The following is a 17,843-nucleotide window of genomic DNA, read 5'->3' on the forward strand; positions in this document are numbered from 1 at the left end:
GCTTTATTAAAGAGTTCCTGTTTTGTTCACGGCTATGTCTCCAATGTCTAGCTAGAATAGTGCCTGGCTAGTTAAGAAAGTATTGAATGAATGAGTGAATATCAGTTGACTTTAATTGTAAATTCCCGAAATAGCATTATAAGAAATAAGTAATGTGTAAGACACTCATTTGTGACCTCGGTTTTGCTGATGAATGCTGAGTTCCCGACAATAGCTTCTATGAGTGGAATACTGAATAACATAAACTTGGCAAACTGAGAAATAAATATGTATGTGTTTATAATTTGAGCGACTAAGGAAACTGTAGCAAAAGCCACTTATAAATAGTAGCATGTATAAAAGTATAGTTAGATCTAATCATGAGAATACCTCTAATCCAATCGTCACCCTCATAATTGTATCTTGAATAAATATGTCTGGAGAGAACTAATGAAGATAATGTTTTGTGAAAATGAGATAGGTTTTTTTCATTTGATTTTTATAGATTATGTCTGTAGTAGTAGTATAGTGTAATGAGGGTGTAAGGGATATGGATTAATTTCTTAAATTTTGTGGCATTTCTACTTGGAGAACGGAGAAAACCATGTAAATTTGGTCATAGTATGTTCTTAATATCTCGACTTGTCACAGACTTAAAAAAATTAAAATGCTATAACAACAATAAAAAAGAATAATAATAAACATTAAGATAATTGAATGTAAGTGTTGAGAAAAGTTCTCTAGAAAACTGGTTTGGAGTGGCTGGCAGGCCTTGCTCATGGCCAGCTGATAGTGATCGAATGGGAAGTGGTCATTACATCAACAATCTGTGAAGTTTGCATCTTTAGGGAAGCCTAGATTGGAGTAAAGAATCTGTGCTGGAAAATGATACTTACAGAAAATAGTGTTTCCCTAAATACCTTGGGGCATAAAAACACCCTTGTTGTAAAGAAATTCATATATACCCTGTTAAGGAAAAAAGTTGATGCAAACCAAAACAATATCTGCTGTTAGTCAAGATGTGCAAAGATTGTTGGTACCAAGTTTTGGCAGAAGTACTTAGAATCCATGCAGCACATGTAAAAATGAGTAAAATTTACTTAAATGTCAGCTCTGTATACCAGATTCTGTAATATTATCAACAGAATTGGAAGTACTCTACAGTACAACTCAGAGCTTTGAAATGGACAGTGAGTGTTACAAATAAATCTTTGGAAGTTCATTATTATCCAACAAAATTATTGCTCACTGTATCTGAAATAACAAATCTATGGCTTTGACATTTAATCAGAGCATGAACACATTTATTGAATCTCATATTTGAGATTATTACTCCAGAAGCGCTCCAATTAAAGCATGTGGATTTTAAAAATTCCTTTCAGACAAAGTAAAATGCACAATGCTTGTTATACATGCAGATTCTTTTTATTCTTTGCTTCATGTTCAGTTGCCTTTTCTTTAACATGCTTATTTTGAGTTTTTAATGAACAGAAATGGCTTTAATATAAGTATACAAAGAGCAAACCAAGAATTTTTTTGTGTGTAACAATGGACCTAGAAGGTTGAAGCTGCCCATATTCCCCTGTGACTGTTCAGTTGAATGTAAACTATTTATAACCGAATGTGAAAGGAAGTTTCTATCTGCTAAGGCTGGTATTATAATATAAGATGATTTTACATGCCTACATAATTTGAATTTTTAGGCTTTAAATAAAGACTCTCCTTGGTCTGAGTCCAAGAAGAAAGGAAGGAAGAGAAGGAGAGAAGGAAAAAAGAGGGAGAGAAGAGGGAAGGGAAAATGGGAAGGAATCTGGGTCTGTACCACTCTTTCACTTTCTAGTGAGAAACTCTAAGTATTGTCTATTCATGAGCTTCTGCAAATCACATTGCAGCTTAACTGTCTCTTCTCTTCTCTGATTTAATAGAAACTTTGATTGTTTTTCTAGGATTTACATCCAGAGTAATTGTTTTTGCATTTTAATGTAGTAAGAAGTAGATTGAATAAATGCATAACATATTAGAAATGCTATTAAGCAAATGATTCTATGTGGTACTGTTGAATGAATGTTTTCCTTTTCTCTTATGAACAAAACACAGATTTCTCCAATTATTTTTAAAATGATTGTTCTCTATTGTTGCCAAAGGAAAAGTGAAAAAAGAATCTATTTGAATCTTTCATGTGATTAACTGGAGCGACAGAAGACTAATATATGCAGTCAGGAACTTTTGCCTCCAAGATCTGTAAGGAACACTTTTATCTGCATCTTGGATACATAGTGTTTTCACACACTGAGACTTTAGTTCCTGTTATCTTGTTATTTATATTATAAATCCCTAGTATCTTTTAGCTGCCATACCTCACCAATCTTTACCCTCTTTGAGTCCCTGCCTCAAAATAGTCAGCCCTTAATTCAAGCCTTGGATGGTGAGAAACCCTAGAGAGGGTTTTCATATGGCAGTAGTGGTGGTAGAAGAGGACATATCTGCTTTGTTTTATTTCTTTGCTTTTTAAGTAGGCCATTTTTCTAAACGAGCTTTCTCAGAATCAGTGAACTTCCAGAAAGAAGAGACTTGTGTTGTTTCAAGGGCTGGTAATTGAGCTCTTTGAAGAAAAGTTGACCTTCCCAGTCAGAACAGCATCAGGAAAGTTTAAAAATTTATCAAACTCGCCGCTGAATAAGGACAACAATAACTCGAGTTTTTATTTTCAAGGCCTTAAAGGGTCTACTAGTTTATGTCCATTCTTTTAGGTCCCATTGGAGAAGTAAGTAGGTAAAGGATGAGTATTCTTCTTCCCATTTTATTTAGAGTAGAGATGTTTATTTGCTTTCTCCACTGTGCACAGAAGTTGGTAACGTGATGTGTTCTAGGGTCCTGCACAGTCTCCTTGTGAACAGACTCTGATGTGCATTATTGTGAGGTTAAGAATATGCTTCCCAGAAAATTAATGACCTATTTGCACCTTGCTTTTGGTTTTGGTCCAGAAAAATAAGACTGCTCTTGCTGATGCTTTAAGCATTGAGCTCTCAGTGTATTCCTGGGAGTATCTTGCACAGATTTGGTACATCAACGGACTTAAATTGGTTAAAGGAGCTGTCGATGATAAAAGTGGGGATGCTATAAAAGACAATGGCCCAATCACATTCATGTGACTCAGGCAATCTGTATCCATCTCTTTTATATTTCTATGGATTTTTTCTTTACCATTTGCATAAATTGGTAGTATACATAATTTTAAAAATGCAAATGACAGAAAGCAAGCCCAGTTTTAAAACTATGAAAAAATAGTTTCTGTCATGAGATTTGTTCTCTTGGGGTGGGAGGAACAATAAAAATACATGCTGTATTTGTGTTTTAGAAGGTACTTTGAGGCTTCTTGTTGTTATTGTTTTCCTCCCAGTAAACTAAATAGCAGTTGCCACAGCAACCCATTTTTGTGATTTGCAGAATAAGGGAGCAAACCAAATGTAAATTATCAGTCAATACATTTCTGTTATCATAGAAGATGGTAACGTATGCAGTCTTATTTGGTCAATGTATATACTTTTGTGGTGTTTTGTTCTCATCTGTTCCTTTCCACATGCTGTCAGGAATTAGTATTCTGTTCTTTGGCTGCATAATTTCTGAGTTTCATACATGATGTCAACTGGACTAACTAGATGTCAGAGTCACAGAAGGTTTTGTTGCAAAATTAAGGTTATTTGACATCAATTTTTTTAGCATATTGACACATGGATTCCTTGGTTTATCTCATGGAAAAGAGTCAAATTAATTTTTAAAGGGCACCTTAAAAGGTATTGTGATTATTTTATTTGTAAATACATAGTTTCAGTCTACAGAGATGAGTGTACTATTGTCTCCATGATTCCTTTGCTGTGGAAATTGAAATTGCTCTCTGCTGTGAACTTTTGGAAGTCTCTGGCCATGCTTTTGCTCTCCGTGTCCTGGGAAGTGGACCCACATTTTGGGCCCAACTCACTTCTAACAGCTATTGTACTTGCACCTTCTCTTCCTTCCTCTTATCTTTTCTCTGTTCTTGTGTATAAGACTCTCCCCTTCCCTCTGCTTGCCTTTACTTTCTTCCCCATTATTCCGGAAGTCACGATCCTCTCCTCCTGAAGAGATTTTGCCCCTGCTTCCAATGGAGTGAGAGCCTGGATGTGTGCGTGTTTTTACATTTGATGAGTAGTGCAGCTTACAGCTGATTAGGATACACTAATATCTCTTCCCCTGCTGCCCATTGGCAAGTCCTCCACCTTTTCTATTCCTAATAACAACCCTCCTTTCCCCTACATTTAAGAATCTTTCTTTAGCATTTGTTCCAAAAAGCCAAAGCCTGAAAAGACTAGGTAGGGGAATTCATGATGAGACATTTCTAGTATTTAGAACTATTTTCAACTATTGTTGACAACCATACTGAGTAGTTTCATGTATAATATCCCCTCCTTCCTTTTAAAACTGCTATCAGCAGCAATCAAAGTGATGGTGTTTGTTGCTACACTGACAACATAAGGATACATGAAATATATAAACTTGGAGCTTTATCAACAGATGTGAAAACATTTCTAGAACAAAAGATGGCATTTGATAAATCTAAAGCAGATGACAGAAGAAACTGTTTCACTCTCTAGAATAATATTGAATTGAGGCTTATAGAACTATATATTTATGGGAAAGAGGGAGTGGGAGAAAGACAATTGTATGGCTACTGTCTCTTCTCTACCTGGGGTTTCATCATTTCCCCTCTACAAAACTAGCTCAAGCTGTGAAAAATGGAGGTGTGTATGTGCATGCATGAAGGGAAGGAAAGATGGAACTCTTCAACAGCAGGAGACATTTCTCCAGCAAATTTGGTTTTCAGAATGGTTGCCTGAATATAGGCCCAAACCCAGAGATATGAGTGGTGTTATGCTTGGGAAGTGAAAGTGAAGTTGTAGCCTTTCCACCAAACCTGTATTACAGACATATCACTTTTTACTGTTCCCACTTTGCCCCACATTTAACCCCAATACTTCTTAAGTAGCCAATGCAAATGCTTTGTTGTATTCTCTTGCTCTCCAGTACTCTCAGTGGTTTTCCTTAGAGGCAGCCTAGTGATTAAGGGATCAGACACAGACTCTAGTTCTTCTTCCTCCTCTGTCACTGATTTCTCATCTATTAAATGGTGGGTGATAACAGTACCTACCTCAGAGGGATGGCATGAAAATTAAATAATGCATTAAAAGCTCTTAGTATAAAAAAAAAGAGTTCTTAATGTTAACTGAACAGGAAACAAAGTAATTACTAAATATTAATCACTATCAAATTAATAATAGTCATAATAATGGTCAAATTTATTAGAATTTGTTGTAACTTAGTTTGGAGGTGGTGATGTGAGAACAGAAGTGGAAGAGCAAAATAGAGCTACTTGAATGGCATTTGACTGATTTGCATAAAAGATTGTAGAATTTTACTTGCCTTGTAGATTTTTTCTTTTTTTGCTTATTTCTGTGAGAATAACTCTTAAAATGTACCACAGTATTTGTCATCTCAGTTCTATGGCATGTCTTAGGAGATGAAAAATTATTGGAAACCAGGTACAGGTCAGTGTGGCTAGACTTATTTGAAATATTTATACACTGGTAAGAGCTATTAACAGTTGACAGGTGTTAAGAAAAATCCAGTATTTGTGTGTGTGCAAGTGTATACATGTATGCCTACATGCTTGTATTAAGGTGGCCTTGAAATAGATAGAGCTATAGAGGTACAATGGTTAACTATATAAATCTACAAAAGTGATAGCATAACTTTTTTGAGATGATGGGATAGGACAGTTGTTATTTCTTGAGATATGGTTACATTTGGGGGGAAATAAATCTTAAAGAGATAGTTAAAATGTTATTTAAACGTCTTTCATTAGAACTTGCAAGAAGGATTTTCAAATGAGAGAAAATAAAACTATCTCTGAAGCTATTTTGATAAATGGAAACTCTACACTCTAAAAGAAGATCATGTTATCATCAGCAATTTAAACGTTTTAATTTAGCAACTCAGAGCTTCTAGTGCTCATTATTCTATATTATGCATTCTTTTGGGAGAAAACTTATGACAGGGTTTTTATAAAAAGTTAAAAAAATAAGTTTGCAATGAGATTTATAATTTCAAAAATTATAATTATTTTGTATGTTATAAGGCTTCTTATGTTCCCAGCAAAGAGGATTAGGGCAGAATGATCTCAGAGGCTTTTAAATTTGGAATGGAATATCCAAGAGGCGTAGAAATTTCCAATAGAATAGCACAAAGAACTGTATCATTCTATTTCTATTTTGGATAATTATGAAACTTGCTTTTTGTATGGTTGCCATTTTTTAATTTGTGAGTTTTCCATTTAATAATTTCTCTCTCTGTCTCTCTCTCTCTTATGTGACTGATTTAAAAATGAAACAAAACAACTCTTCAGCTAAAACCACTTTAGGGCACAAATTCAAAACCCAGGTCTCAAGTAATTAACATGCTTGATGCAGAGCAGCAGCAACACATTAATGTCAGTAAAATGTCAATCTAAAGAGGCATCTTGAAGAGTGACTGGATGATAGAGGGTTGGGCTTCTGCCAGACTACAGCAGCTAACATTTGTACAAATATGGGCCCTTCACAGGGAAGGCACTGCTGAATTTCTCTACAAGGTTGAGTTTGGGAACTTTTGGTCATAATGGTGCTTAAGAAAAGGAACGACTTGATAGGAGTATGTGGTCCAATCTTTTTGAAGCTCTGCCATCACAGTCAATGTGCTGTGCAATAACTGCTGGGCAAGGATTGCAGTAAGTAGTGAGGTCACTTTGAGCAAGTGACTTAATATCTGTAAAATCTCTCTCAGCTTCACAATTCTGTCATACCGGGTCTGACTTGTATTATTCAGTGGCATTTGAAGGCAAATCAATAGGCAGTGTAGAATTCATTCATTAATGATGCCAGTGGTGGTTTCTGGGTAACCGTCAGTTGAGTTCCACATAGAATGTGATATAGCATTTGAAAACAGGAGTTCATGAACATGTGGGAAAAAGGGTTTTGTCCATTTCTGGTAGACACTCTTCCTAAGGATACCTGATCTACCACCATATAGACATCATCTGAGAGCCAGGAATGACTATAGGTGGTGGTCCTCTTTAGACTAGGGACTATTCTTACCATAGTCTCACAGGTATATTAACTAAGAACATCCACTTAAATATCTCAGTCATATCCCTAACAGTCAAACCCCTATCTCATTTAGCCCTACCCTATTCCCGGTCTTCTCTTGGGAAAAATACAACACAGTGTTCCTACTGTATGCATATTCTGTATAAAGCAAGTAATTGTTTATCGCTAATAAGCAGTTTTTCTAAACCTAAAACAAAAATGGCAGACAATGGACAATGAAAAAAGACTTGAATCTTTAACCACGAGTTCTGAAACTTTGAAAAATAATTAGGTGTCACTCTTACAGATTGAGATTCTGTGTTAAAAATAAGCACTGTGAATTTGATGGTCATCGTACTTACAGGTTAATAAACTTTGTTTAATGTTGAAAATGAATCAAAATGTACAAACATATATATATCAATATATTACCTCTAGACAATGTGTTTCGCAATACTTTTGGAATATGATGGCTTGGAAAATCTTGATAGAATGGCACGTGTTAAGATGAGAAAATTTAGATAGATAGATAGATAAATAGCTTTGGTTCTATTTGTTGTATTATACATCAGCAAATAGATGTTATACATCATTTCTTATCAATACCTCAAGGTTCTTCTCATTGATTTTGGATGTATCCATGGTCATTGATTAAATAACCATGATGGGGCATGTCTAAATGAATGACGAAAAGATAAATTATTTTTGAATATCTTTCCTTTCAAAGATTCATAGAAGTCTCTATCAAGTAAAGTACAGAGTAGCACATTGATTTATAATTAAACATGGTTATCTCAAAAGGAAAACCTCATGCTTAAATGAAATTAAGAACTGAATATATTATGACTTTCAGTGTTGTGTGGGAAGGATGGGGTCAGATGTGGTGGTCGAGGAGGAGTTACTGTTCTAGATATGAAAAAATTCTTTATGAAGCAGATTTGAGCTTATAGGTGCTTGTCATCTTTCCTAGGTGTACACAATATAGAAAAATATAAAGAAGTTTCAAATATTTCCTAAATCTGGTGAGCTACATTCAGCGGGGAAGGATAGGGTTAAAACATTGTTCTACATGTTCAGTTTGCAAGGTACTTATGGCCTGGAAAACGTTCCTCATTTTATTCCTGATATCCATTCCCTAAGAAATGGTAAATATCTTAGATATTCACAAGTGCTTTTGGAATTCAACTATGATCATTTTTTATTCCATTACACTTCTGAAATTACACAGAATAATGGCAATGTTCAAGTAGAAAATCCACAAATAATACTTTTCTTTTAGATTAGTTATATTATATTAAGTGTTCATTATATTATTCATGAAATGCTAATCAGGTTGCCCCATGTGGTAAAACTGAAGTTTGATTAATTATTATATAAGCTTTCTGAACTTTGCTGAGAAACTTACAACTATAGAAAGAGGCTGTTGTTGGATGCTTCTGTATGAAAAGTAAAATGCTTCTCAAAGGAGAAATATATTATGCTTATTCTAATATATATATATGACATGGGAGGCAAATAGCATGATTTTAATAGCATGGGCTTTGGAGTCAGACATTCAGGGTTCAAATCAGGACCCTGATACAATGGGAAGTTGGGCAAATGCTTCCCCATCCTGAGCCTCTGCTCCCTCACAGAGCTGTGACGTCAGGTGAGATGAGCCGTGTAAAAAGCTTAACCAGGGTCCAGGTTGTGGTACATGTGGAATGTGTTGCCCAGCATCCCCCTTTTCTCTTTCTCCGTCTCACTGTTATGTATGAATGTAAGAAATAGCAGGAATAAAACAATCAAAAAGTTTAATTTAAAATTCTGAAAGTCTTTCTTTATTTCGTACCTGCTTTGAGTTAGGTTATTCATGATGCACAGATATTTTAACCTTTTATCACCTTCAGCTTGAATTCATTTTTCAATTGCCTAATTATAATGGTTAAAAAAAAACCTTCATTCTGATAAGAAAAGACATCTGAGCATGAGCTCTCTAAACCCTATTCCTTAACATTGGAAGAATCCTCAGTAACATTTTGGCCTTAATTTCACATTCAGCTTTTTCTATGTAGGACAGTCAGATTGAAGGACTCCCCTGATAATCAGCTCTCTGAGGAGGTCACTCAGCGAGAAATGCTGAAGTTTTGCAAGCAGCTGGGATAGAACAGTTCTGCTGAAGTTTTAGGTTTGGTTCAGCGTGCTCCTTTTGAAAAACAGATTATGGCTTTCATCAATTATCTTTACAGGGCTGGAAGCTTACTGATAATGAGGAGGATTGATGCATTTCATTGACAATTGATAATCATACTAGCAGTGAAATAGTATTCAGATTGTTTTCACCTTCCTTGTTTAAAGGAGATTGCATGAGGAAAGGAAGGATCCACAGATTGGAGTTGGACCCAGGAAGGATTGTTATAAATAATGAAAACTGAGACCTGTGGGCTAAGTTTTGCATTTCTCCTTTGTGTCAGTTATTGCGCCGAGCGACCTCGGTTAAAGAAACATGTTGAATTCTACTTGACAGAAAAATGGTGAAGGAAGAAGTCTGTAAGCCTACAAGCCACCAGTGAAAGGTTGGCCTGTGAACTGCAGAAATCATTTTAGTTAATCAAATGGATAGTGATACTCAAGTACAACTAAGTAAATGATCACTTTTTTCTCAGAAACCAAAAAAAGAAGAAAAGATGAATGAATCCTGCCAAGAGATAATATCCTAGTATGAGAAGAACGCATGCTATGAAATGCTAAGTGGGTTGATTGTATTTGGATAGGGAATCTGACTCCTGGAAGGCAGTACAGACTAGTTATATTTAGGTAATACCAACAGGGAAGCAGTGCTGCCTGGTGTACAAAGGCATGATATTTAGAGCCAAACTGACCTGGTTCCTTTATTTAGTTCTGCCTTTAATTAGGTGAGGCAAGTTGCTTTTCTTCACTAAGCCTTATTTCTCTCATTTGTAAAATGGGATTAATAATAATTACTATTAAAATAATAATAAAAAACTTGCTTCATATGATTATTATGAGGGTTAAATGAGAAAATTCACGTGAAGTGTTCAGCAGTGTTGGGCACGGAAAATGCCTGTATGTAGTAAATGAGATCTGCTAACTCTGTGATCATTCCCTTAGCCAATAAGGGATTGTCAAAGAGACATAATGCGATTTGAACTCATAAGGTCTGTGCTAACAGTATTTTATGTCATAAAACATGTAATTCTTCATTTCTTTGATCATTTTGTCCAACAGCAGCAGAGTGTAACACAGTTTATAGTGTAAATGAAAAATGAGACTTTGATATTTACATGGAATTTGCTTGCTTGTTAAAAGTAAAGTAACTGATTAAGGAAATGGTACTTTGGCAAATGCCTCATTGATTTTAAAAAGTTAGCTGAACATCACCTTATGACACTCTTTGAGCCGCTTTAGTGTTTGTGTAAAAAATGCGTGGGTGATAGACTACAGTAAGAGGAACAAATATAAATTGTATGTTTGGTGAGTGAATCAGTTCAGCTATTCACACAAAGAATTGACTTGTTGGATGAATACAATCTAAGCTCTATCTTATAACGGCATTTTACATGTTTTTCATTCCAGAACTATTAGGAAAAGAGCTTCCAAGTTTTCTAAATGCTTAGAATGTATTTCTTTTTCATATATGATTGTAGCATTATTTTTCTCATTCCATTCTACTGCACTTTCTCTTCAGTGATACAGCATTGCAACTTACACTCAGGCCCATCTTCACCCACTCCGTTGTTTTACTGTCAATGCCTTAAACATGTGCAGTGTAAGGCCATTAACCCCTTGGGCTTTGTAGAAATCAAAATACGATCAGTCTAGATGTATACTGAAATTACCTCCTGCAACTATTGAAATTTCAGAAAAGTCCATTGTGGTCCCATATACTCGGTAGAATATATTCAGTATCTGGTGTTTCTGAGTGACTGATTTTTTGATGACAATAGAATTAAACATGGAGCCCAGAGACATTGTTAGCAAACAATGATAAGACCATTATGTCTTGGGAATATGAATATAGCGGTGAGAAAACTATTCTAATGACATAAAGGCCAATATGAATTGTACCTCTGAAAATACATGTCTGCTGTTAGCATTTTTTTCAGTTTTTAGTTTTTCGTAACAAAAGTAAATTTCTGACAATGTAATTTAAATGCCCTGACCTTTCAGTGTTATGAGACTGTAAGATATTATGGAGCAAATTTTACCAGTGGAATGAATCTACTAGAATATTTGCCCTTGTTCCTTTAGAGTCATTTTATTAATTTAATTTCCTAATTTTAGAGAGCGTTTGTAATAAAGCGCATTCAGTCCTCTCTATCACAATGCAAATGAGGCCTCTTTAAGTATTTTCTGTAATCAAAATATTCAGTATTACTCATGTCATTGGCAAATGTTGCAAGTCCTGAGACTTGCTGAAGGCCATTGCTTAGCCATGGCCCGTTAGCAGGCTCAGGGGCATACATTCTCCCCTTCCTGGAGTCAGTGCTTTGTACAAGTCAGGAAACACTGCCTCCTTTCTCACTCCTCAGGGAATTAAATCCCAGGGGTTTCAGGTTTATGGAAATAGAAAATATTGCTTGTTGATGCTAAGCCTTTCAAGTGGGTCACTGGGGAGTCCATGGGCCTTTTCAATGCAGACATGGAAAAAAGTGGTGATGTTTACACCCGTTCTTAAACAGAGTAGCTGATTATCTGTAGAATGCTTCACCTTCTGCAAGTAAAGCTTTACATGCAGCTTTATTCAGGGGTTTTCATTTATTCCAACGATGATGCTACTTTTGAAAGATAAAATCTCCCTTAGAAAGGGCCCTCAGAATAATCTGAATAAATTTACTGGCATTTTGAGGTCTTTGTGTGCCATTTTCTCTCCAAGATTAACTAGAAAGGAGATGCCAAAGAAGCTGCTTTACTAGTAAACTTTATCCATTGGTGGTGCTTCAGATGACTTTGAGGACTTTGCTCTTAATGTTCCAACAACCTGGAACATGCCTGAATAATTTACTCATCCCATTTTATCCAATTTTTGAGACCTTTGCCAAGTGTCTGTTTGCTGTCAGACAAACATATGGATGAGTAAGTAGGTAGAAGACGTGAATCTTTTTATCCAAGAGTAGATGTTGGTTGTGTGTTGTTGTTGTTGTTTTTCAAATTTAACTTGGGCATATTGTTAGCTGTGACGTAAATTAAGAAGTACAGATTTTTAATTGCAGAAATCTATCCTCATATAGTGTGGTATGGTACAAAGGGCATAAAACTTGAAAGGGTTAGGCTAGAGTGGGATTTCAGGGAAAAGGGAACGAATATTTACTAATGGCCTTACAAAGTGCCAGGTACTATGATCATTGCTGTACCATCTTTGGAGTGAGGCTACCCAACTCCTCCACACGTTAGCTCCCTGACTGTCACAATTCTCTAACCTCACAGAACTTAATTCTCCAATCTTAAAAGAGAGGTGATCATCATTACTCCCTCAGCAGGTTGTTGGGAGGAGCAAATGTCATTTACTCTGTACACAGTATAGCTCTTAAACAAATAGTCACAATTACTGTGTTATTTTTTTGTATCCTCCTTTACTTCCCCAAAGTTTTTGGGTCAATTCATTGCTCTTATCTTAGCGAAATGTGGAGAGCAAATTTGCCAAAAAGAAAAATTTGCCAAAGAAATTTGCCAAAAAGAAAAAAATAGGGCTGTGAAATTAAGGAGGTATGTCACTGTCTACAAAGGCTCTTACTTTTAACTTTGGAAATGAAAAGGTAAGGCAGAATGGGGGAGATGGAGAGAGGAAAGTAGGGATTGCTATTCTAAGAATTTCCTCTGTGAGGTGTAGAAGCAAAGCATGAGAATGGACACTGCATATAAAGAGGACACATGTAAGTGCCTTAAAATATTACTGGTAAACCCAGTAAAAAAGGATTGGAGAGTCTCTTCAGAATTCCTGGGAAAACTTACAGTGGCTGATCAATGGCTGAATTTCTATAGGTGAAAGAGAGCAGTATTATTATTAAAATGTTTTAAAAACAGGGCAAATCTCTAATTTTTATGACTTATTACAGAATATAGTAGACTACATCCCAAAGACAAATATTTGGTTGTGAGGTACTTAACAAATCATATTGCTTCTATTGTTGAATGTCTGCTTTTACTTTTAGAGTGCTTGATTATCTGGATAAACACCTCCTTAAGTTTTTTTTTTTTTTCATATATCTATGAGTCTTTTCTTTTACTTTTTTTTTTTTTTTTTTTTTTTTCTATTTTACTTTTTAAAGAATATTATCTTTGGAAGAGTGAGCAGGCAGACCTTTAACAGACTGCTGGAGGGAGCACCCTGAGGGGTTCTACCCTAGGCCTCCAATAAAGAACTGAGTGATTTGGGGTAAAGATGTTAAACCCTTTGGGCCTCAGTTTCTTCCCCAGTAAAACGAGCATATTAGACCATCATTTACCAAAGGTCCCATTCAATCCTAAAATTCTACTATTATACGAAAATCTCTTCCCCTTCTTCATTTCCCCATGCTGAGGTTGTGTAATGTGCTTTTATGAATGGCACCTTAAAAACTAGCCCTCCCTCATCACAACCTAAAGATAAATTAACATAGTAGCAAACAGTTATATACAAATATGACAATTATGCAAATACAGTAGATGGCCCAGTGGGCACTGCATTTCTTCACAAAATTTGAGAGAAACATTTTGTCATCTCTGCTCCCCTTGACTTAATGACTTCTAAATAGCGCCAACTGAGATCTATTTCTACCCCTCCCATCAGGTTAAAGAAACATTTATATCTCTCCCTGTTACTTTTTCTATCCTCTGGCACCACCTACTTTCTTTCTATGAAGTTTGATTTCCTTTTACTTTGTGGCCAAGGGAGTGATTGCTGTCATGTACTACTTGCTAAGTGTCCAACCAGACATCACTTCATCAGAAGAGAGCCAGGGAGGCATGCACCGCACAGTGTGCGGGACCTGTGTTCAGTTGCTACGCTGGGAAGCTTTCCGAAGCGCTGCTCTCGCAGCCAGCATAAAAGAGCTTTACCTTTGGCAGCCCTGATGAGATATACTGATCCGTTGCCTTATGTTTACCTGCTTTATGTAGTTGCATGGGGCCGAGGAGTGATACCTAAGTGATCACACCCTCAGAACCAGGTCTCCATGGAACATCTTAAGTGGCTGCAGATGTGTCCAGTGTTTCTCCAGATTGGCTGGAGCTACATTATTTTAAATCATTCTTTGGGGGCATCCTCACTGAGGCTAGAAGTAGGGACTCATTTTTTAGCATGCTATTAGCTTCCTTTTAAATGATCTCCTTCAGATTCCCCAACAGATATCTCATCTATGACCATCTTCAGGGGCTGCTAATTAAGTAATACTATTGAACTTACATAAGTGTTATTTTTTAACTCAGATTACAAACCTTTCTCATCAACATAATTATTTTGTAGTAAATATCGCAGTGGCATTTTACACAGGCATTTCGCACCAGAAAAAATTCAGAGTTGGGGGAAGAAAGTAAAACATCGAACCCATCTTGTGGCCAAAAAAAAAAAAAAGGAGTAGATGTAAAAAAGATGAAAAATAGTAAAATACAGTTAGTGAATTATAAGTTGATTGCTGGGCTAGAAAGCTGATATCACTGTTTTTAAGCTATTAACAGCAGCAACAATAACCAAAGAAAAAAATTCCACCTACTAATCAGCGTTCTAACTCAGCATGTTGCCTGTGAAAAGCAACACTCTGAAAACATGGTTCTTTGAAGCTTGTCTTGCCAGAAAGCTATTATTTCTGGTATAGCTATGTGATTGGGGAAGACTGTGGTTAAGTCTTGCAGGCACGCTCATATGTCCATCATCTGGCATTGGTAGATGCTGATCAGATCACCAAACTCCCTGGCACACACTGAGTGACAACCCCGGGGTTCTGGAGTGATTGTATTTCTCAGACTCAAGTGGGCACACTGTTGATCTCTGTAATCCACAAAATATGTATGTGAGCTTTACCAAGGTTAAAGAATGAATCCACTGTCGTTGATTGCAATTTTAAAATAGCTTGGGTAGGATTTAAGAATGTGTGTTTGGTATGGAAAGTTTCCCCAGAAAAGGACTAGGAAAAACTGAAATCAATACTGCAATGCTACATTGTACAGGAGTTTGAAATCCGGAGGTTGAATATCTGCTTCAAGCATTTTCTCTTGGCTAGGAACTTAGGAGGTACCTCAAAAATATCACATCTGTTCTGTGACAGAAGGCACACTTCTAATGAATAGCAGAAAAGCAAATATACCTTTTCCTCCTTGTAGTGAATCATTTTGTTTTCCTATAGATTACGTGTGGCGTTTCAGGCAGAGTGAGCAAACTTGCCAATATTTTGAGCTAATGCTTCAACACCTTTCATTTTCCACTCTGAGCAGGAAACCTCTTCTTAAACTTGTTCATTTTACAGAGGGAAGATTGAAGCCCATGGCATATTGTCAGAGCTGCTTTATTGTCATCATTTACAAAGGTCCCTGGAATTGACTTCTTACATTACATATTGTAAAGTGACTCATTTATTGACACATTTATGGGAAAGTGGCAGGGTCTAAGTGGCTGGTTACTGTCTCTTGGTTTGGGCTCATATTATAAACTAGAAAACCAATAAAAACTCTGAAATTACAGTTGTAGAGAAAAATAACATGCAGTTCGAAAGAAGCAGTCTCCATTAACTATTTGGTTAGTTGACTTAAAGGAAAGGAGGAGGGAGCTGCAGAAGATGAAATGTAAATACTTGGTTTGTTTTAATGTCTTTACAGGATCCATTAAAGGGGGTAGTGAATGTTGCCATGAACATCCTCAATTGATGTTGTCTGTTTGAAAGCATATTCTAAGTAGCTAGCTTCCTTTCACACGACTGGAAGTATAAATTAACCCACACTGTATACCATGAATCATCACTGCATAGATGCTCATAGTTTACTGAGAGTAATTCTGTCTCAAAGGCATTGCTTCTGAAGCTAAAGAGGAGAAATATAGGGTATAAGCAGTATTTATAGTGCCAGGGCACACTGTTTTCTAGATAGATATTTTGAATCCTTCTTTTTTTTTTTTTTTCACATTGTCCCCTTTTCACTAAATGAGGAAGGTTCGACTCATTCTCATAGCTTGCTTTCACAAAAATTAGACGCACGGAAACAAGGACATATTGTTAAAAATGAATAAATTAGAGGAGAATTAAGCCTTCTAGTTCAGTAGCAGCAAAGGGAATATAGCCCTTGGTTTGAACAAACAATCTTCTTAAATAGGAAATGTACTTTAAAGCCATCCTGCTGTGATCCTGTTAATTACCAAAAAAAGATTAGAAGTCTTCTGGTTCATGGGATCCTTTTACCTAGAGTTGCAGCTGCATAAGCAATCAGACATTTGCACTGTCCCTTCAGACCAGCGAGGGGATGTTATTAAAGGGAAGTCATTTACCCCAGTCCGTAAGATGTAGCCTGGCAGAAATTCAATAACTGTTTGTGATATGCTTATTCTGCCACTCTGCTTAGTGGTTTTGGCTCTTGACATACAGCAGCATTTGTGTTAAATCTCCAACCACTAGGTGAAAGGGAGAAAAATGCCCCATTTGGGAGGTTGTTTTCAAAACACAGAATGATGTGTGATCTGCTTTTCATTACAAGTACTGTGAAGAAAAAGCAAAATTCCCTCGCCCCCTCTCCCTCTCCTTTCCTCCTCTGGTCTTCTCTCCCACTGTCCCCTTATCTTCTCTGTCCCTCCTTTCTCTCCTCCTCCCCCCCACCCCAGCACTGCTTTTTCTCTCCCACTCACATCCTCTGATGGGCGTTCAAGCTAGTAAAATTCATGTTGGAGAATCCCACAAACACAGCTAGGCATACACAGAGCCAGAGGGCTTTTGCATTTGAATTTCCTCTCAAAAATGAAATGGAAAGAAAACTGCTTTCAGAATTCAGACAAGAAGAGAACATCAGAGGAGAATTTAGGTGTAAAAAAAAAAAAAGAGCATCAACTAAACAAGAAATAGAGCGTATTTATATAGAAATGCATATTTCAAACTTACCCTGTAAAAGCGGTTTCTGTGCTACACCACCTTCTGTGTCCCTGCGTGCTGGATTCCTCAGTTCCTTAGTTGCTATAATCACATGGTTGTGTTCTTGCCCGGGTGTAAATAGGTGCATACGTGTGTGTACTAAAGTATACACAAACGTGTACTATAGATATGCACACATGCAAGCAATCTTATCTCTGTATTCTAAAATGTAAACGAAGGCGGGAGGCTACAGCTAGGATTCCTTCTTTTTCCTGGAACTCTTTCTCTCAGTCGGCAGGCTGAAGCCCTCAATCCAGTGAAGAGAGATCCTGGGAGCTGGCTTTATTTCTCCTTGTTTCCATGGTGGTTAGTGGTGCATCGTTCACCCGATCAGTTGTCACACTGACATGGTGCTGCCTGCTCAGCGGTCATTAATAACTGAACACCCTCCACTCCCCAGAGAGGGGCCAATCGCTTCGGACTGCCAAGATGTAGCGCTCGCAGCTGCTTCCGTCTGGTTGGCTGAAACAACCTGTCTGTTCTATGACACTGCTACTTAGGATACAAATAAGTGGAACAGCCTTGCTTATTTTCCTAAGTATCATTCCTTTCCTTCCCTCCTTCTTTCCTCCCTTTTTTCCTCCCTTCCTTCCCTCCCTCCCTCCCTCCCTCCCTCCCTCCC

The 17,843-nt window shown here is 36.8% G+C and overlaps 2 protein-coding genes across 2 annotated transcripts in view; one reads left to right on the forward strand and one right to left on the reverse strand.

Annotated features, from left to right (window-relative positions):
* LRRN3 (leucine rich repeat neuronal 3) overlaps window positions 1-17,705 on the reverse strand; it is a 36,393-nt gene extending 18,688 nt beyond the window's left edge. Inside the window, exon 1 of the mRNA XM_024757774.1 lies at window positions 17,192-17,705. The gene's annotated coding sequence lies outside the window, so the exon portion shown is untranslated. The remainder of the gene's footprint in view (window positions 1-17,191) is intronic.
* IMMP2L (inner mitochondrial membrane peptidase subunit 2) overlaps window positions 1-17,843 on the forward strand; it is an 892,307-nt gene that overhangs the window by 445,066 nt on the left and 429,398 nt on the right. The gene's annotated exons all lie outside the window — the stretch shown is intronic.

The sequence above is a fragment of the Neophocaena asiaeorientalis genome, unplaced genomic scaffold (genome assembly GCF_003031525.2).
Source record: "Neophocaena asiaeorientalis asiaeorientalis breed wild unplaced genomic scaffold, Neophocaena_asiaeorientalis_V1.1 scaffold116, whole genome shotgun sequence".
Taxonomy (NCBI): domain Eukaryota; kingdom Metazoa; phylum Chordata; class Mammalia; order Artiodactyla; family Phocoenidae; genus Neophocaena; species Neophocaena asiaeorientalis.